This window comes from Equus asinus, chromosome 20 (genome assembly GCF_041296235.1).
Source record: "Equus asinus isolate D_3611 breed Donkey chromosome 20, EquAss-T2T_v2, whole genome shotgun sequence".
NCBI lineage: Eukaryota > Metazoa > Chordata > Mammalia > Perissodactyla > Equidae > Equus > Equus asinus.
In genome coordinates, this window is record NC_091809.1 from 22238100 (window position 1) to 22259473 (window position 21374).

Genomic DNA, 21374 nt, shown 5'->3' on the forward strand with positions numbered 1-21374 from the left:
GGCGGCCTAGGGCGGAGGGCGGACCGGGAATGGCGCGCCCTGCGCCGCCGGCGTAACTGCGGCGCCTGCGTGCCCGTGGCGGGGACGGGGACGGGAAGGCGGGCCCTGCGGGGGCTGGCGGTCCGACCCCGGCCCCGGCCCCGGGGGCGTCTCGCGGGCTGCGGGGCGCGGGCCCGGACTGCGGGGGACCCGGCTTGAGTGGGTGAAATGTCCCATCTGGTGGCCTGGGGGTCGGGGGTTGTCCCCCTGCTCTGTCTGTCCGCAGCCTGCCGCCTAGATCTCCATCGGGCCGACCCCTGCGGTCTGGCTGGCTGTTCCTTTATCTGGAGCAGCCGCCGCCGTCTGCTTGGCTGTCTCTCTGTCCTGGGTCGGCCTCCCTGCCACCACCATTTGGCTGTCCATCTGGCCAGTCCCGCAGGGCAGCCCCCTGCTGTCTAGCTCGCTGTCCAGGGTGACCTGTGCTCTTTGGCCGTCCATCCGTGCCCCTCACAGGCTTTACCACTTAGCCAGCCGTCTTTGGGGTCACCCCAGCTGCCCTCTGCCCTAAGGGGCCCTGCAGTCTGGCTCCCTGGGGCTGTTTTCAGCGTGGTCCCTGGCGAACGCTGGCTCCTCTCTTCCAAGTGGCTGCTTTTGTCTCTGTGTCCAATTGTCTGTCCTTCTCCTGGTCTGTCCATCAGTGCCCTGGCAGCCCCCAACTGTCTGACAACCTCTGTGGGCGGGGGGTGGGGGGGCTCGTGGCAGCATGCAGAGGAGAAGGGAGTGGAAGCATGATCCTTGAACTCCCCCTTCTCAGCTGGAAGGAGGACTCCGGGGAACTTTCTCCAGCATTCTTTCCTGGCCCGTGTCAGGGTGCTCCGGGGCCCCGGAACACAGGGGCCAGCCCCCAAGCTAAAGCTTGCAAATTGAGGGCCCTCCTTGGGGCCTGAGAAGGAACTTCTTGCCTGATGAGGCCTGAGTGGGGAAAACTGGAATACACCCTTCTCTGGGCAGCCCTGAGAAGCCTCAGTTTGCCCATCTGTCCAGTGGGTGAACCCCACTGTTCTGGGCTGTGTCGAGAATTCAGGAAGCTAATGAATGAGAAGCGGCCCGGAGGCCGCCGAGCCCGGTTGGTTCACCCCCTCCCTTCCCCCACCTCTTGCCCTTCTGCCTCCCAGATGGGCGGCCCCTTCTCCATTCTGGGAAGTCCTCCGTTTGTGACTGTGGCTGCCAAACGATAACATAGTCAGCATTCTCATCGTTATTGTTATTGTTGTTGTTAGCCGTGCTGAGGGGTCACGTTCGTCCAGCCGGCCCAGGGCTGAGTTCTTTCTTGGTTCAGTATCTTGAATCCATCGGTGAGCGAGTGGGGTGCAGGCTTCTGTTACCCCCACCTTAGAGATGAGGCGGGAGGCTCAGAAGGAACTTGCCGTCTGCCCAAGGCCACCAGGCTGGCGCTCATTGGAGCCCAGCCGGGTGCCCAGCCCGCCCCTGCTTTCCCAGAGGCCTGAGGTTTTGCTCTCAGTGTCACGAATTTCCTCCTTTGCTGCCTGGCCTCTGGCAAGTTGCCCTCTGTCGACTGTGGCGGAAAGTTGTGGACCTGGGGTCAGCCGGGGCTGGCTGGTCCTCAAGCCGGGCCGTGGGCGCCTGTGCGTGGCCATCTTCCTGCCCGCCCAGGCTTCCAGTGGGCGTCTGCAAAGCTCTGTCTGTTTCATTTGCCTTTGACCTGGCACAGGTTATTTGACCTCTCCGTGCCTCAGTTTCCCCTCCTAAAAGTGGGGTGATGATCCCTCAACAAGGCTGTTGCAAGGTTGCAGCGATATGATGTGTTGAAAGCGCCTCTGTAGCACACAGTAGGCCTACATGGACGGGGCTGTTATTCACCGGGCTGGTACCTCTCCTATCGATGACACAAGCTAATTAGGACGAAGGGTTCTCAAGTGACACACTGGGCTTCACTGAAGCCTTTTGAGGCTGGCAGTGCTGGGGCTCCCATTTTACAGAGCGGGAAACTGAGGCTCCGAGAGCCGAGCACGCTTACTTGAGGCTGTTCAGTGACGAACTGGGGGCTCTGGCTTTGGGAGCCCTGGTTCTCTCCTCTCCCCACCTCTCCTCGCTCCCTCTGCCCCTGGCCTTTCTCTTCTGCCCACCCTGGCATCTGGCGACAGCCAGCTACTACCGAGCTGGCCCGTGTGGCAGCCTCTTCCCAGAAGCCCGCAAAGCGACCTGGGTCGTTACAAAGATCCCTTCAGGGCCCGAGGACCAGCGTTGTAAAAAGGCCTCTCTTTGGGGATGGGGTGCACAGGGCTGTCTTCTTTTTCTTTCTGGAACGTGGGTGAGGCCTCTCAGCTATGGAGCCCTGCTCCAGGGGCACGGCAGGTGGGCCTCACTTGGAATCCCAGCCCCTACTTCTTTCTGTGACTTTGGCCCAACTGTGCAGCGCTGACCTGTGCGGGGGACATCCCGCTGGTCTCAGGGAGCTGACGAAAGCGCGTGTCAAGGGCCTGTGCTTAGGGTCAGCGCGGGCCGCTCCGTTTCATTGCCTCCTCCTTGTGGATTTTCTAAGAATGTGGTCCAAGTGGGAATGGTCCAGTCAACTCATGTCGGTGGCCCTGGGGGCCCAAGCCTTCTTGTTGCATCTTTTATTTCACCTGCACGGTGTTTAAAAAAAAAATTACCTGCCAACATTGAAAAATTAGGTTTTGCATCAAAATCTCGGTTTTTGTAGTGTTAGCAAACACCCAAGGATCTTTCAAGTTTAGTGGTTAGCACAGGCCCTGGGCCCAAGGTCCGGCTCCCTGTTTGACTGTGTGACTTTGGCCAAGTGGACTCAGGTTCCTTTTCTGTAAAATGGGAGTGATAACCAGACCCTCCCTGGGGCGTGGACCCTGTACCCATGGCTGTTGTTGAAATCATCGTGCTCTGGCCTTCCTGGGCCAGTGTCTCGCTTGGTACTTAGTGCCTGGATCTCAGAAGCAGCAGCTGCTGGCTGCCCTGTCAGACCAGCAGTCTGCTCGAGCTGCCACAGACCCCACCACTCCCTGATGCTCACCCAGGCCCATTTCACATTTGCCCGGAGCCCCTTGGCTCTGGAAACCTTTGAGTTTAAGACTCCTGGATTGTGCCCCCTCTGCCAGCAGATAAACCTGTGGCCCTGAGGAGAGGGGAGGATGTGGCTCCCTCGGAACCGTGTCATTTAGCTTTAGGAGCTGGCACGAGGGAGGGGCTTGGGAAATTTTTCCCTGGGAGAAGAGCAGGAGGAGGCTGAGGTTGAGGCCTCCAGCTCCAAGTCCCCCAGGCGCTGGCTTGATCCTATGAGCCTCACCTCTCTGTGCCTCGGTTTCCCCAGCTGGGAAGTGGGGCTGTCAACAGTATCTACTCATGGGCCCCACTCAGGCGACCAGGTTGGGTGTGTTTCGCCTCTTAGGGCAGATAAAGTCACAGGCGCCTGTCATTGAGGATGGAGTGAGGGATTAAGTGAGACCATTTCGAGTGCTTCGAGGCGTGTCTGGCGCAGAAAAAGTGTTTAAAATGTTGTGCATTTTTCATTCGCTCGTTGAAATTGTTTTCTGAGTCCGTTCACTCTGTGCCCGGCGGCCCTGTTCCAGGGCTGCAGACAGAGTCCCCAGCAAGCGAGATTTCAAAACCTCTGCCCTGGGGGAGGAGGCATTCCAGCACGGGCAGATAAAGAAGAAGGAAGGTAGAAGATTGTCACAGGAAAAAAGAGCCGGATTCTGGAAAGGGCGTGGGGGATTGGGGGGAGGCGTCAGTTTTAAATAGAAGAGTTAGGGAAGCCCTCCTGGGGAGGGTCACTTAAGATGAGGGAGGAACCACCAGTGGAGATCTGCCGGAAGAGGTCCCAGGCTGTGGGAACAGCCAGTGCAAAGGCCCTGGGGCAGGAGTGTGCATGGAGGCCAGTATAGCGGGAGAGTGGGGGAGATGAGGTTAGGGAGGTATTGCGGTGGGGCAGGGTGCAGGCCACGCAGAGCCTTGGGGGCTGGGGAAGGCTCTGAGCAGAGGGAAAGCCGCCAGGGACACTGTTACTGTCTTTCTGGACCTGGTCCTGGGCAAGCTGAGGGCTGCTGCCTTTGATTTTCAGGTTTACCTAGATTTTGTCAGTGAACAAATCCTGTGAACGCATGGAGGGGCCTGGTGCCATTTTTCTTTTGACAAGAAACGGCTGCCCATGGGGCTTTCCTGTCTCCAGCTGCATTGCCATTTGGTGATGGTGGCATGTCCTTCTAGGGAGATGTGGCTGTGCCCCAGGGCTATCACCTGGCACACAGCAGGTGCCAGACCCTTGGCTTGTGTCCCTGCCACACTGAGGGGCATGCGGTTGGCCCTTTGGGCCGGTTTGTCCCTTCACACATCTTAGGTGTTCAAAGCCACTTGGAAGTGACAGCTCCCATTTTTATTACCCTTTTTGGGCAAAACTGAAGTGCCTTTGCCTGTGTAGTCTAAGTCCCTGGGCCAGCTAGAATGGGGAGAGCCCAGAGGTGTGTGGCGGTGCCGCATGTCAGCTGAAGGACCTCACTTTTCTGGGCCTCAGTTTCCTGATCTGCAAAATGGGGGCGTGATGGTCCCTTCCTCCTGGGAGGGCTGAGGATCAATGAGATAATCCCTGTGAAATAATAGGCCCCTGCGTGGTGATAGCCCTGGGGCAGGACTTTGACATGCGGTGTTAATTTCTTTTCCCTTAAAGAAAAGGAACCCCTGATGACTCTTAATATCAGTGCCACCTCCTCTGGCATCAATGCAAATCCAGTGCCTGTCCATGTGGGCAGGTTGCTCTGTCCCCCACTCTGGGGACACAGCCGGAACCAGCTGTGACCCAGGGCCTGAAATGCTGGCAGGAGCCTGGTCCTGGTTCGTTTCTAAGTGGCAAGGTGGCTGCGAATGCATATTTGGCCGGGAGAGCTCTTTATGCCCATTTTGAATGTGGTGGTGGGAAGTTGGGGGCCAGAGTGCCCAGCAGTTGCGAATTGGCTAGATAACAACGCATCCAGACCCCCGACTGTGAAATAGCCGCACAGAGTGATGTCGAAGAGGGTTGACTGAGCCAGATGGCCGTGGAAGGGCTGTTGGGTCCCAAACCCAGCGGACTTGTGATGCCAGCTTGTTCAAAACAGTTGTCTTTTCGTACTGAAACGCCCAGGAAGATGTGCGCCCCCGATCCCCACAGGTGGGTTGTCTCCCCACGTGATTCTTGGTTCGCTTTTGCGGATTCTCTTTATTCCCAGGAAGACAGATTTCTCTAGAGCTCGGCTCTGGGCCGCTCAAGTGCTGTTTTCAGAGCTATTCGCCTGGGGATAATGGCCCTCGCGAGGTCCGCAGATTGAAATCCCCTGGTAATAAGCCGGGTCGCTCCTGGCTGAGGCCAGAGGACGGCCTCGTGGACGCTTCTCGATGGAGAGCTTTCAAAGGCAGCGCGGGCGGAAGGGGCCGGGCGCCACATGGAGCCTGCGTCTCTGTGGGTGTTCGCCTTTGGCTCAGAGCCGCTGCTGCCAAGCTTTTGCCCGATTTGAATGAAAATGCCGAAATCACAGGCTCCTCGACTGCAGGAAAACAGCAGCTAACCCGTAATTTACGAGGGTTGCCAACTGCATGCTGTCATTAAGCTCTCATTGTGTTAAAGCTTTGGAAAAATCAAGCCAATAATGAGATATTGATAGGGCACTAGCCACGATCCGAATAAAAGAAAAAATTGCCCTTCCTCCGAAGTAGGGTGGCCCCGGGGAGACAAGACTGTTGTCCTCGGGTGCGTCTGGGGCTCCTGTTAGTGTGGGCGGCAAGGTCTCTGCTGGGGGGCGGATTTCTTCCTTTGGCGTCACCCTCAGTGTGGATAGGGAGCTGGGTGGCCCCTTCAGTTTCGCCTGATGTTTGTGACACAGTAAGAGCTGATGTTTGTGGAGAAGCGTCCTGTGTCGCCCCTGGGGGACTTAGGGCTAAAACCTGACCCCGGGCTCCCAGCCCCCCTGGGGGGCACGTGCTCTCTTAGCATCCCTGCTTTGCAGATGGGGAAACCGAGGCCAGAGAGGGGGCAGAGCCAGACGTCTGGGGACACAGGGTTGGAAGGTGTGGCCGTGGCTTGGAGGCTAGGGTGAATAGTGGACGCCACGGTGCTGGGGCTGAGGTCACGGATGCAACGCCTCCCGGCTCTCAGGCTTGCTCGAGGTTGGCAGCTGGGCATCTGACTGGCGTGCCTGAAGTGGCACCTACTCTGTGCTGGGCGCTGGGGACCAGCAGGGACTGGGACGGACAGAGACGGGGTAAACGATTAAATGAGCAAGAACATTCTGAAGATGGAGAAGCGCAGTGGAAATGCTGGGGGGAGAGTGGCTGGGGCTGCTTCCGATGGGGCGGGTGGGGTGGGCGCTCGCCACGAAGCCTGCCCCTCGAAGCCTCCAGAGAGGAGCGTGCCGGGCAGAGGGGAGGCAGAAAGAGGGCCCTGTGCACGCCAGCCTGCGGGTGCCCGCCGCGGACGTGGCAAGGGGGCCAAGACGGAGGCCAGAGCCGGTGGGCACGTGGGGGTCAGGAAGCTGCCCTCAGATGCCACTTTTCCAAAATTTTAACTCTTCAAGTCGGACCCTGAAGACAGGGTTCTTGTACAAAGGAAACCGTGACCCATGAGGAGAACGCACCGCCCACCCACCCCTCCCTCCCCCCACGTCAGTTTGGGGTGTCTGCTGCCTGACCCCCGTGTGCTTCTGTACACGCGTCCATGCCGGGCCCTCCAGAAAGTGCCCAGTGCCGTGAGGGGCTGCTGCTTTTGTGATGTGTCTGCTTTCCAGAACCTCGTTCTTTTCCAACCGCTGGACACATCCTGGAGGTCTTTCCACGTTGGAATGTTTGTACCTGCTGCTCAGAGCTTCCTGACCTGCCCAGAGGGGTGAGGAGTGGAGGCGGGGGCCAGTGGGGGGGTTGCTGTGGCCGTCCTGAGGAGAGGGGACAGCACCCTCTGTCCATGCACCGTGATCCTCGCTGGGGCTTGGCACAAGGGGCCTCACCCACTCTGAGGCCAGGGCTTGATCCGTTTTTTATTTTTTTATTTCTTTGCTGAGGAAGATTGGCCCTGAGCTAACATCTGTGCCCATCTTCCTCTATTTTGTATGTGGGACGCCACCACAGTGTGGCTGATGAGCGGTGTGTAGGTCTGCACCTGGGATCCTAACCAGCGAACTCTGGGCCGCCAAAGTGGAGTGCAGAAACTTAACCACTATGCCACTAGGCCGGTCCGTTGATTCCTTTTATTGATGAGGAAACTGAGACACAGAGGCTTCCCCAAGGATGCTGGGTTTCAAGTGGCCAGCCTTGCCCCGGGTCTGCTGGCCTGTCCCCAGAGAGCGCACTCACCCTGACTTAATATTCTAAACCCTGCAGTGCTCACCGGGGCACCTCAGCCACTCAGTCTGCCTCCTCTGGGGGCAATTGGGTGGGCTTTCTGTGTCTTTGGTGCCCTTGCCGTGTGCCAGGCAGAGACCTGCCTGTACCCCATTTCAGGGCAGGCCTGTTTTACAGATGAAGCAGCTGAGGGCAGGGCTGGGCAGGCAGGTGGGGACCTCCAAACCCCTGTCCTACCCACTCGTTCATTCAGCCAGGGTTTGTCTGTGGTGGAGAATGGCACCTCCACAGTAAGTGGTAGAGGCTGCTTCAGATGGGGATGTCCCTGTGAGCAAGGCCTTGAGAGGTCCTCGTCCTCCCAGGAGGCATGTGCCAGTGAGAAGTGGGTGGAGGCCTGTGGAAGATGGAGGCCCCGACAGGGAGCCTTGGGGCAGGAATGGTGGTCAGGGAATGCTTCTGGGAGGAGGCGGCAGGCCTTCCTGCTGAGGTGAGGAGGCTGGGCAGGAGCTGGCTGGAAGCAGACCCCACCTGGCTTGGGACCCACCAGCTTGGGGTTCATGCCTTTTATTCACAGGGCGCTGTCTTTTCTTTTTCATGGCTGCGTAGTATTCCACGGCACAAGGCGCCTTTGTTTATTTCCCCACCTCTTGGTGGGGGACCTTAAGGCTGTTTCCAGTCATCCAGTCCCAGGATTTGCACGTGGACATGGGACCTCTGTGTAGAATGTGGGAGAGGAGGACGTGGGGAGGTTGGTGGCCAACCCTGGGTGTGTGGCCCTCACCTCCCCAGGTGTGGTGGCCAGGACACCGCCAAGCAGCGGCTTCACTGGGGTTGAAGAGTGGGTCTGGAACTGCTTGGAGAGTCCTCTCTGATGCTCCCGCATCAGCACGTCCTGGCCGCGCTTCCCCTCCTCCCCACCTCTTCCACGGCTGGGACCCATGCAGTCGCCTCTGCCCTGGTCCCCTGCCTCCTACTCTTGCCCTCACAGCATCCACAGGTCACCCTCCTCTGCCCACCACCCTCCATGACTCTCACCTCCCTTAGGGTACAAGCCCACCTATGTCTTCCTGCAGCCCCCAACACCTCCACCCCTTCTCCCCCTTGCTCATCCCTCCAGCCTCTTGGCCACGACCTACACTCCCCAGGCTCCCTCCCACCAGGGGCCTTTCTCTTCCTTCCTCTGCAGCTCCTCTTTGTCCAGAGTTCTAGCCGACCAGCCCCTCTCTTCTCGGGTCCCTGCTCAAACCTTGCGTCTCTGAGATCGCCTCCCTCCCCCCGATCGCCGGCCTCGCCATGTTGGCCCCCGCGTTCTTCACGCCTGAAATGATCGTGCATTATTTGTTTCCTCTCTGCCTCCCTGCTCCCCCAGAACGTTAGTCCTCACGGGCAGAGTTTGCTCTCCATGTTCCTCCTGTCCTGACACACAGTGGGAGCACGTGTGTTTGTTGAATGAATGTCCGTAGAAACCAGACTTGGGTTGATTTCACTGCACTCACGGTCATGGAGAAGGGGCTGGAAGACGGCCCCAGACTCGGCCCTGGGGGCTCACAGCCCGCCCGGGGCGTGCAGGACCATGGCCAGCCGAGGGGCAGGGGTGCTCCGGGGACAGCAGCCAGTGCATCTTCTTTCCGGGGAGGGCTGTGGTTCGCCCAGCTGACACGGAGGAATAACCGTGTTAGACAAAGACCCCCAGGCTGGCCTGGCATGGGTGTCCCTCTGGGCTGGCTTCCCTGGCTGTAAGAGGGCGCCCTCCCCAGGCTGCGGTGACGGATGCCCTGTCCAGCTGCCAGTGGGGGCCCTGGACTCTCACTTGCTGCCTCGGTGCCAGGCAGCCCGGTCAGGAGTGAGCCCTGCTCGGCCCGGGTCCTCGAGCATCCCCGAGGCCGCAGGCCTCCCCTCCTCCCATGGATGCCAGGTGCCCTCCCAGACCAAGAACGAGGTGCTGGGGGTCATTGCTTCTCAGCCCTGGCAGCCCCTTCGGATCCACCACAGGGAGTAGTCATAAAATGCCGGAGCCCAGTGCCAGACCCTCCCAGACCGGCCTCAGACTCCGGGGGATTCCAGTCATGGGCCGCGGTGTGGAGCACTGCGGCTCCAGGGAACTTGAGCCTGCTTGGACCGCAGACGTGGGCTGTGGACAAGTGGGCGGCCGGCAGAACCGTCCAGGGCCCCGGGGGCACCCCCACGCCCAGCCGTGGCAGGCGGCATCCCGGAGACTGCCCCGTGACACATTTCTCAGTGATAAGAGTCTTTTGGGGCTGGCAGCCGAGTGGAGCAGGCAGGAGCAGTCCCAGCTGGGGTGACACCCGGCTGCCGGGTGATACGCCCTGGCACGGCCAGGCCACTCCCAGAGGAAGCCCCGTGGCAGGTCGGGGACACGGGCCCGTCTGTCCCAGGCCGCGGGGCCCGTGTCTTCTGTGCTGCTGGGCAGGGTCCTTCTGGAGGGTCCCAGCCTCCTCGCCCGGGAGGCCCCCAGCTGGCTTGGAGGACAAGGCCTTCAGAAGTTTTCTACGGGGTGGGGGATGGGGTGCCAGGGATGTCTAAATCAAGATCAGGGGCCTGTGACTGGAGGCCGTGAGCCCCCGACTCAGCTGGAGGAGCCTTCCTGTGGTTGGGTTGGCATGCCTGCTTGTCTCGCAACACCCAGTTCCCCTTGTCTGGGCGGAAGCCCTTGCGACGGAGGCCAGCTCCCGCGGCGTCTGTCCTGGGGCCCCGCCTGGCACAGGTCACAAGGGAGCTCAGGGCAGGCCGCTCTCCGAGGCTGGGAGGTCCCACTGGAACACACTGCCAGCACCAGATGAAAAAGGACATGCCAGCTTGATTTTTCAACTCTTTCGTGAATTACAAGTTATTCAAATGTTGACCCATTGTAAAAAAAATCCCCTCTGCAGGACGGGCACAGAGCGAGGCCGAGCTTCCTATTGCCCTTTGCTAGAGCCACTCCCATCAGCCTGTGACTCTTGTCACATCCTTCCTCCAGCTTTCTGTGTGTGAGTGTCCCCTGTCCCCCCCAATGCCTCCATAAGTCCATCTTTGGCACTTGAAGTCTCAGCAGAATGTGACCACCTCGTGCCAAATCCCTGCTATTTACTGTCTAAAGGGGTTTTGCCGCCACCTTCTTCTTTTTTTCTTGGTAAGGAAGATTGGCCCTGAGCTAACATCTGTACCCATCTTCCTCTATTTTATGTGGGACGCTGCCACAGCACGGCTTGTCAGGCTGTGTCATGTCCGCACCCAGGATCCAAACCGGCGAACCCTGGGCCCGCAAAACAGAGCGTGCAAGAACTTAACAACTATGCCACCAGGCTGGCCCTGCCTTCATTTTGTTTTCAGTAAACCTTTTTTGGGGAATAATTGTAGATTTACAGAAAGTAAATAAGCTTTGAATTTACGGAAGAGTTGCAGAGATAGAACAGACGGCTCCCGTATACCCCACCTGTCTTTCCCTGATGTCAACCCCTTCCCGTGGCCTATTTCTCACAACTGAGAAGTGAACCTTGGAATGTTGTCATCGTTAACAGCAGCCAGACTTTGTTCAGCTCTCCCACGGTTTTCTGTCCCAGGGCCCCATCCAGGATCCCCCACATTGCATGTCATCGTCACCTCCTCAGTCTCTGCTCATCTGTGGCAGCGCCACAGTCATTCCTTGCTTTGACGACCTTGCTGTTTCGCAGAATGTCCCTCAGTTTGGGTTTATCTGGTATTTTCTGATGGTTAGACCGAGGCTCTGGGGTTTCGGGAAGAAGACCACGGAGATGAGGTGTCCTTCTCTTCGCCCCCTTTCAGGGGTCTGTGACATCAACAAGGCTTATCGCCGGTGACGCTGACCTTGGTCTCTCCGTTGACCTTGGTCTCTGGGTTAAGGTGGCGTCTGCCAGCTTTCCCCAGTGCTGAGTTACTTTTTCTCCTTTTCCTGCACTATCCTTTGAAAGCCTCGAGGGTTTTTTTTTTGTTTTTTGAGGAAGATTAGCTCTGTGCTAGCATCTGCTGCCAATCCTCCTCTTTTTGCTGAGGAAGACTGGCCCTGAGCTAACATCCGTGCCCATCTTCCTCTACTTTATATGTGGGACGCCTACCACAGCATGGCTTTCCAAGCAGTGCCATGTCCATACCCAGGATCTGAACTGGCAAACCCCAGGCCGCCGAAGTAGAATGTGCGAACTTAACCGCTGCGCCACCGGGCCGGCCCCTCGAAGGTTCTTTTGAATGTAATTGTTTACTGGGAAATATGTGCAACATGGCCCCGAGTTCCAGACTCTCAGACAGGAGGCTTCGGCGGCTCCTGCAGAGTCCCGGTGGCAGCCTCTTCCTCGTCTCCTGTGCGTCCTCCCAGGTGCTCAGTGCAAATAAAGAGAATTCGAGTGTGTGTTTTTCTCCTTCCCTCCCCCGGACACAGCTTTACACCCAGTTTCCACTGTTACATCACAGTATTTCTTGGGGATCTTCGGTATCCACACACAGAGAGCTCGTTCATCTTTTTTCCCTCCCTCGAGGTGTAATTTACATACAGTAAACACCGCCCGTTTTAGCACACAGTTCTGCAGGTTTTGACGAATGCAGAGAGTTGTGTAACCGCCACGACCATCAGCACGTAGAACGCCTCCGTCACCCCCCACAATCCTCCTGTGCCCTTTTGTAGTCACCCCTCTCCCATCTCCTGCCCCTGCCACCTGCCGATCGCTTCTCCACCTATGGTTTTGCCTTTTCCAGAATGTCCCAGAAATGAACTCAGGCGACCTTTTGAGTCTGGCTTGTTTCTCTCTGCATGACGCGTTTGTGAGCCATCAGGCTGTGGGCATCGACAGTTCGATCCTTTTTATAGATGAGCAGTATTTCTGGACCGCCGTCTGTTTCACTGTCACCCCCTGAAGGACGTGGGATCATCTCCAGTTTTTGGTGATTATGAACAATGCTGATATAAACATTCATGTGCAGGTTCCCGTGTGGCTCAGAAAGACGTTTTGAGTTCATTTTGTACGCCTTAGGAGGTGTAGGTTGAGGTTTACAGTTTTGTTTTTTTTTTGCATGTGAATGTCCAGTTGTTCAAGTCCTATTTCTTGCAAAGACCCCTCTTTCTCCGTGGAGTCGTCTGCGTCGGAAATCAGTTGGCCTTATTTGCGTGGGTCCATTCTGTGTGTCTGACCTTTGCCCAAAGCCACGTTTCTTTATTACTGGGGCTTTATAGTAGGTCTTGAAATCAGGCCGGGTGAGTCTGCTTTGTTCTTCTTTTACAAAATTGTTTTGGCTAGTCCAGTTCCTTTGCCTTATATGTGAATTTTAGCGTCAGCTTGTTGATTTCTCCAAAAAAGATCTGTGTGTGTCAGTACGTGGAGAGCTTCGCTGTTAGTTTTTATAACTGTTATTCTGTCCGACATTGCCACTCGCCTGGACGGGTGCAGTCGCCTCCTCCTAAGTCACTCCCCCCTACCCCGGGCCGTTCTCCCTACGATGGCCAGAAGAGCCTGTTGAGAACCTGCCTCCCCTCTGCTCAGAACCTGCCATGGCTCCCAGCTCCCTCAGTGTAAGAGCTAAAGTCCTCACTGCCTCCAGAAGGCCCTGCATGGTCTCCTTCTCCCCTCCCCACCCCAGCACTTGTCTCCCCTCCTCTCCCCCAACTCCTGCCTTACTTGCTCTCTTCTAGCCACACTGGGCTCCTTACTGTTCCTCAAACATTTCTGACACAGTCCCACCTCAGGGCCTTTGCACAAGCTGGTTCCACTGCCTGGAAAGCTATTCCCCTCAGATAGCCCTGTGGCTCATTCGTCACCTCCATCAGGCCTCTGTGCTCAGATGAATCCTCAAGAGGCCCTCCGTGGCCACTCTGCTAACATGCCCCCACCTTGTTACCCCATCCTCTTGTCCTGTTTAATTTTTGTTGGAAGCATTTGTCACTCCCCGTCATCGTCCTGCCTGCTTATTTGGTTCATTGACCGTCTCCACCCAGTAGAAGGTGAATGCCTGATGGCGGGGCCTTGCTCCTGGGTCGGCCCCGGCCCCTGGCACGGTGCCTCATGTGTATTAGATGCTCCAGACCCCGTCCCCCTCTCCGTGTCAACTCTCCTACCCGTGTCTCAGTCACTTAGCGGGACTCAGTCAGCAGAGATAGCCAAGCCTGGGCTGCCACGCGGCTGGTGGTCACACGCTCATCAACCATGCCGCAGAGAAGTGGAGGCTTCGGCTAAGATCCAGGTCACAGAGGGGCCGAGGCTGGGGAGGGCAGGCTGAGGGCTGGCCGCCGGCAGCCGGCGGGTTTATGTGGCTCCGCAGTGGGTTTATCTTGAAGACGGATGATGGACCTGTTCCCGGCTGGTACATGGGTTGCATCTGTGCGGTTTAAAACTTTTCTTTTATTATAACATCTTTATATAATTCACACACCATAAAATTCACCCTTGGCAAGTAGACTATTCAGTGGTTTTTAGCGCATGCGTAGAGTTGGGCAGCCGTCACCACTCTCTCGTTTCAGAACATTTTCATGTCCCCAAGGACACTGCCCGCCCCGGCTCCTGGCAACCACTCGTCTTTCTCGCTAGGAATTTGCCCATTCTGGATGTTTCATCTAAGTGGACTCGCACACCTGGTGGCTTTCTGCATCTGTCTTCTTTCACTTGGCAGAGTGTGTTCAGGCTTCCTCTTTATCACAGCACGTATCAGAACGTCGTTCCTTTTTGTGGCTGAATAATACTCCGTCGTGCGGCTAGACCGTGTTTTGTTTCCCAGTCATCTGTTGATGGATGATTGGGTTGCTGCCACTGCCTGTTTTGCACGGTGGCTGCACCATTTTACATTCTCAGCAGCAGCAGCGGAGGGTTCCATTTGCCCCACATCCTCGCCGACACTTGTAAACACGTGTCTTCTTAAATCCAGCCTCCTGTTGAGTATGAAGTAGTATTTTGCTCCTTGTTGGCTTTTTCATTTCCCTAATGACTAACTATAATCTTTTCTTGTTTTTATTGGTCATTCGTATCTCTTCTTTGAAGAAATGTCTGTTCATATCCCTTGTCCATTTTTTAATTGGGTTATTTGTCTTTTTATTGTTGATTCATAAAAGTTCTTTACGTCTGGTATCAAGATCGGTCCTTTCTAGGATAAATGATTTGCGGATATTTTCTCCCATTATGTGGGTTGTCTTTTCACTTTCTTTGAAGCAGAAGCATTTTACGTTTTGATGACGTCTCATCTATCTATTTTTTCTTTTGGTGTCATCTCCAGGAAACCATTGCCCAATCCATGCAGGTCATGAAGATTTACTTTTCAATTTCCTTTTAAGTATTTTATAGTTTTAGCTCTTACATTTAGGTTTCTGATCCATCTTGAGTTTATATATGGTGTGAGGTAGGGGTCCAGCTTCATTCTTTCACGTGTAGCTATCCAGGTGCCCAGCACCATTTATTGAAAAGACTATTCTTTCATTATTGAATGGTCCTGGCACCTGGTTTGAAAATCAGTTGACCAGAAGCGCAAGAGGATGTTTCTGGACTCTTAAATCTATTTCATTGATCTTTATGTTAACTCTGATGCCAGTACCACACCAGCTTCATTACTCTGCCTTTGTAATGAGTTTTGAAATTGGGGAGTGAGTCCTCCAACTTTGTTCTTCTTTTTCAAGCTTGTTTTGGCTATTTCGGGTCCCTCGCATTTCCCTATGAATTTTAGGGTCAGCTTATCAGTTATTGTAAAAAATGCTGTTGGGATTTTGATTGGCATTGTATTAAATCTGTAGATCAATTTGGGAATTATTACCATCTTAACAATATTACGTCCTTCAGTCTATGAACACAAGATGACATTTCATTTATTTAGGTCTTTCATTTCTTTCAACAGTGTTTCTTAGTTTTCATTGTAAATGTTTTGTGCTTCTTTTGTTAAATTTGTTCGTACGTATTTTATTCTTTTTGATGCTATTGTAAATGGAATCGTTTCCTTAATTTCATTTTCATATTGTTCACTGCTGGTGTGTAGTAATATACCTGATTTTTGTTTATTGGTCTTGCTCTTCTTTCTCTAGATTCTTAAATGGAAGGTTAAATTTTTATTTGAAATCTATCTTCTTTTTAAAAAAGTAAAAAATTTGTTCCTGGGGCCGGCCCAGTGGCACAGTGGTTAAGTTTGCATGTTCTGCTTTGGTGGCCCGGGGTTCGCTGGTTCGGATCCCAGGTGCAGACATGGCACCACTTGGCAAGCCATGCTGTGGCAGGCATCCCACATATAAAGCAGAAGAAGATGGGCACGGATGTTAGCTCAGGGCCAGTCTTCCTCAGCAAAAAGAGGAGGATTGGCAGCAGATGTTAGCTCAGGGCTAATCTTCCTCAAAAAAAATTTTGTTTCTAATTAAAGTTTTTTTAAAAAAACTTTCTTGAGGTATAATTGACGTACAAAAACTTGCAGTCTTTCTTCTTTTTTAATATAGGTGCTTACATCTGTAAATGTCCCTCTGTCTACTGCTCTAGCTGTAGCCTATGAGTTTTGGTATGTTGTGTTTTCATCACTCATCTCAAAGTATTTTCTCATTTCCCTCTGATTTCTTCTTTGACTCATTGGTTATTTAGGAATGATTGTTTAATTTCCACATACTTGTGAATTTCCCCAAATTCCCTTCTGTCGTGGATTTCTAACTTTATTCCATTGTGGTCAGCAAACATAGTTTGTATGATTTCAGCCCTTTCCCAGTTATTGAATCTTGTCTTATGGCCCAGCCTCAAATCCGGCCTCTCCTGAAGCTTGTTCCTTGTGCCCTGGATGAGGACGTGTGTTCTGCTGACGTTGGGCATGGTGATCGCTCTGTGTCTGTTAGATCTTGTTGGTTTATGGCGGTGTTCACGTTTTCTATTTCCTTGTTGACCTTTCGTCCAATGTTCGATCCACTATTGAAGGTGGGGTGTTGACGTCTCCAGCTATCACCGTTGAGTTGCCTGTGTTTTCTTTGCCCTGTGCTTGCTTTATGGCTGTGTAGTATTCCTTGTCCCACTAGGTCTGGTCACTCCTCCATGAGCTTTTAGGTCATTTCTAGTTTCCGCTCCTGACAGAGTCCTGGGGCCGGGAGGCTTGTGCGTGTGCTGGGCCCAGGGCTGACCCTGGAAGGGGGTTGCTGGGTTGGAGAGGAGGCGGATCTAGAATCATCTTGCCTGTCCTGCCAGGAAAGGCCGTGCCAGGGTCCTTCTCGAGGTGCCCAGGGTAGGTGCCCTTTCCCTGTCACCCTTGTGCACTGTCTTGTGGAATAGGGCCCCGTGTATGCTGGCCTTCACGTGACTCGTCCCCTAGTCCTGCCAACACCCTGACAGGTAGGCACTGTTATTGTCCCATTTTACTGACGGAGAAACCAAGGTGCAGGACGTGACAGCCCTTGTCCAGGTCTCCGTCTGGCCGCAGGCTCTGCTCTCCAGGTTGTCCTGACAGGGCCGTGACTGCCCTCCTGTCCCGAGCCCAGGGCTCCTTTCTGTCTTTGTTCCTAGACATGCGGTGCAGTGACCGGGATGGTGCCGGCAGATGGGGACAGGAATGAGGTGGGTTGGGTCTGTGTGTCATTGTTAGCTGTGTGGCTTTGGTCCGGGTGACCTAGCTTCTCTTGCCTCAATTTCCCCGTTTGAGAAATGGAGTTGGCGAGAGCCCCTGCGAGGGTGAAAAAGGGCCTCATGTGCACGGAGCTCTGCGTGTGGCCTGTGTGTCATATGCCAGCTGCTCTTGCTGTTCATGCCTCAGCAGGCATTTATTGAGCACCTGCTGTGTGCCAGACACCATGCTGGGTGCTGGGAACCCAGCAGTGAACAAAGCAGACAAGAATCCCTGTCCTCGCGGGGCTGACAGTTCAGAAGGGGCCCAGGAGGAGGAAGGAAGCAGAGATGCTGGGGTGACAGCAGAGGGCGTGCAGGGGGAGGGGACAGAGCTGGGCCTGGGGGCAGTTGGGCTGGGGGGCTCTCTCCCAGGAGGCGCCATCGAGCCAGGGTGCGAAGGAGGAATGGAGGGCACTGTGGGGCATCTGATGGCACGAGCAGCCCAGGCCGAGGGAGTGGCAGGGTGGTGACAGGATGCTGGTGCAGGGCCTTGTGGGTTCAGGGAGGACGCTGGAAGCCACGGGTGGGTTTTCAGTGCATGTGCAGCGGGGTCTGACTCACAGTGTGGAAAGCTCTGCCTGGCTGCTGGGCTGCGAACACATGCGGCAGGGACAGCGAGGTGGCAGCAGTGTGGCTGTGACCAGGGACTTCGCCTCAGGAGCTTGGGACCGAGCAGGGGAGAAGGGCACGGTGACAGCAGAGCCAGGCAGTACCAACAGGAGTTGCCGGGAGATGGGCCATCCCGGGTCCTGTGCCACTGCGCCCGGTGCTCCTGCATGGTTCCTCGTGGTGGCACCCTATCATGCTGCTTGAGGCTCTGGGAAGGAGGCGGGGGTGTTGTGCTTGTCCCCAGAGGCCACTGCCCACTCTCTTGCTCCAAGGGAGGAGCCTGCAAGGATGGTCCGAGGACACTGGGAGTGGATGAGGCGCCGCCCGGCTTCCTGCCTGGGTTTTTACCGACGTCCTGCCTCCAGGTGCAGCTGGCCCTCAGGGTGGTGACATCTGCAGAGCTGGGAACGGATGTGTGGCCAGCCCCCGTACAGGCACCTGCGCTGTCCCCTCCCGTCCCTGCCACACCCTGTTTACAGCTGAGGACACAGAGCCCAGGATGGGAGTGATCTTGTCGCCAAGGTGACAGTGTGGCTCAAGCCTTCTGCTGCAGGGCAGAGCAGAGAGGACGTCGTTCGGGGGACCCCCGGGGGGGCAGAGTTGAGGGCTCAGGTCCCAAGACACCAGCGGTTTCCACGTCACCCTGGGCCGTGCTGCTTGGCTGACCACTGGCCTTGGGCTTGTCAGTCCACCCGGAAAGTTGCAGGTTAATATTTGCCGGCTGTAAAGGCATATGAAAGTTATAAAAGAGCGACGTTCAGATGGCGTCGGAGACTATAAAATGGGAAGGCTTCGTCCTCGCTTCATAGACAGCCCCCATCCAGGGCTCAGGGCGTCACCTCCACGCCTGTTGTCCCTGCACAGGCAGGCAGTGTGCACAAGAATTAAAAAAGTCAGAGTTGGGGGTCCTGATCAATTCTGCGCACGCACTCTGCTTTCAGCCCCGCGGCCTGGCCTGCTTCCTGGGCCAGCTCTGGGGTTGATGTGGCCCGCTCTCTGCTGGTGGGCAGCTGGGGGGTTCATGGCTTTCACTCCAGGCAGCACTGCCGCAGGGACTGGCTGTCCTTGCAGACCCACTCAGGAGAATGAAAACAGGGTGACGTGGGGCGGGGGGGTCAGTCAGGGACAGTCAGGCCTTTCGGAGGAGGTGCCCTCTGAGCTGAGTCTTGCGTGACCAGAGGAAGCCGGGATTGTGGAAAGGCTCAGAGGAGACGATCATTCCAGACAGGGCATCAGGATGTGCAAAGGCCCTGAGGCAGGAATAGGTCTGGCCTCCTTGCGTACCTTGACCTCCAGTATGCCTGGAGGGAGTGAGCAAGGTGGAGGTGGGGGCTGAGGGTAGGGAGGTGATGCAACAGTTGCTCAGGGCCTCGGAGGCCCTGGGGACACTTTGGAGAAAAGGAGGGACATGATCAGACTTAAATTGTATTGAGTTTCCCTTTGATCGAATGGGGCACATGGTCTTTTGGGCTCCGTGGAAAGAACTTTGCAAACCCTTCCAAATGCCCTCTGAGGCAGGTGACGTGACCCCCACTTAACAAATGAGGAAACCGAGGCACCAAGAGATGACCTGCCCTGCACAGATTGTCCAGAAAGGAGATGGCAGCCTCTGGATTCTGGTTGGGGTCTGAGGCCCAGGGCCAGGCGGCTTGTCGCCATGGGCCACTTTCCTGCTTCTGCCCCTGGCCTGGCTGCTAGATGAGACCACAGAGCAGGTGACACTATGGCTGAGTGCCAGGGGTGGGGCTGACTTCAGAACCTGCAGGATTCCTGCGCAGGGAGGGGCCTGCTGGGAATTTGGTGAAGGGGCGGCACCCAGGAGGGGGTTGTGCAAGCCGGCCAGGCGCCATCCTGTCTCGCCCCGGCTGCCTCAGTCTTCTCTCCTGTACAGTGGCACGTTTGGGCCTCCATCATGCAAGTTTCGGTCACCTGACTCCGTATTGGGAGCTAGGAAGAGCCCCGAGAACGTGCCAGGCAGAGGGCCGTGACCCCATGAGGCTGCCACTCTGTGTGGATGGGAGGGCGGGAAGGGGCACACTGCAGCCACGTGAACCAGTCAGTATAGTGGAAGATGCCGGTTATGAGTAGAATTGAGGACTGAGCTGGATGGTGTGTGACAGAAGGGAGCTGCTTCCTCTTGGGGTTGGGGCGTAGGGAGGAGACAGTTTGGCCGGGAGTTGCCAGCTGGTCATGTGAATGCTGCAGAGGGTTCCAGGCTGCGGGCACAGCCAGTGCAAAGGCCCTGAGGCAGGACTATGCCTGCTGTGTTTGGGGAACATGGAGGAGGCCAGTGTGGCAGAAACGTGAACGACAGGGAGAATAGGAAGAGAGAGGGTAGAGAGGTGACTGGGGTTACCATGCAGGGCCTTCTGGCCACCCTGGGGAGACCAGAGGTGGGAGGTGAGGGTGGGCAGCCTGAGAGGACTCCCTGCACTGGTCCAGGCAGGCGCCAGTGGGCAGGCCTCATGGCCTTGGATGTGGCAAGGAAGGGGCCAATTCAGGCTCCATCTGGAGGTGGAGCCAGCAGGACTTGCTGCTGGGCAGGGTCGGGTTGAGATGTGGGAGGAGCCCGGCTCTGTGGTCCGAATCAGGGGCATAACCACTCTGCTGACCCTTGGAGTGGCCACAAGGATGCAGTGGCATCTGCCCGGTGACACTGAGTGTGGGCTGGGTTCCAGGGGACCAGTGGTTACTGTTTGATGGTGTCAGCAGGGGGTGCAGACAAGGCAGGGATGAGGCCGGGATCCAGTGGGGTGTGTGGTTGGATGTCGAGGCTGCGTGATGAGCTCTGCTTCTATTCTAGCAAAACCACAAAGGAGGCCCCCCAGGTGGGTGGGGGTGACTGGGGCCTCTGCCTCGTTGGTGTCCCACTGTGTTCCCATCCCAGCCCTGCTCCTTCCTTGCTGAGTGGCCTGTGGCGGTCCTGAAACTTCGAGCCTTCGTCTCCCTGTCTGTGAAATGGGAGCATCGGCCCTACGTCATGCCTTTGGTGTCACTCAAGTTTCCCGAGATGTTGCCCAAGATGGGGTTAGGGCCGGGCCAGGCAGGCGGCTGGCACTTCCTGTATAGGCTCATGTCAGAGCCAAGAGAGCGGGCCAGGCATGGTCGGGCCCTGGGGCCTGGGGCCTGGGGCTCCTGCTGGGGACTCCTCTTGTGGCTGGCGCTGTGCTGAGGCCTCCCAGCCACACTGGGGCTCTGAGTGACCCTGCGAGTATATGGTGACGAGGAAGGGATCCAGCCCAAGGCGCTGGCTGGGCCTCCTGCCACCAGGTTGCCCTGGCGCAGGGTGGCCTGGGCCCTCACCAGCTCAGGGTCAGCCTTCCAGCGGACTCATCCTCTGCTGCCTTGTCTGTTTGTTTTCCCTCCCCCACCCGTGCCCCTGGGGTTTTGGCCCCCATTGTTCCCTGCACTCAGGCGTCCGCCCTAGTCGGGGCTGGAAGCCAGTCAAAGGGCTCCTGGTGGGGCCTGTACTCTGTCCACAGACAGTAAATAAACAGCCTGGGCTTCTGGTCTGCCCGTGGTGCCGCCTCCTGGCGTGCCCGCCTCTCCTTGCCCCCGGCAGCGCCCTCAGCTTCCAGGGGGAGGTGGCCCATTTTAGAGCTTGGAAACTGAGGCGCCAGGGGCTGAAAGGACTGCCGGTTACACGGCCAGCCGGGCGCTCCATGTGGGTGGGTGGTGTCCTCCCATCCCACAGATGGCCGGGCCAGTGCCCAGAGAGGGCAGAGCCCTGCCCAGGGCCACACAGCTCATGGAGGCAGAGCTGGGCTTTGAACCCAGGCTTCTGGCTCCAGAGTCGTTGTTGCTCCCGGCCATTCCACAAACATTTAATGAGCACTTGCTGTATGCCAGGCTCTGTTCTAGGAGCTGGAGATGCAGCAGACCAGGCCGGGTGCAGAA

At 56.4% G+C, this 21374-nt stretch overlaps 1 protein-coding gene across 15 annotated transcripts in view; it reads left to right on the plus strand.

Annotated features, from left to right (window-relative positions):
• DNM2 (dynamin 2) overlaps nt 1–21374 on the plus strand; it is a 78860-nt gene that overhangs the window by 320 nt on the left and 57166 nt on the right. The window lies entirely within an intron of this gene.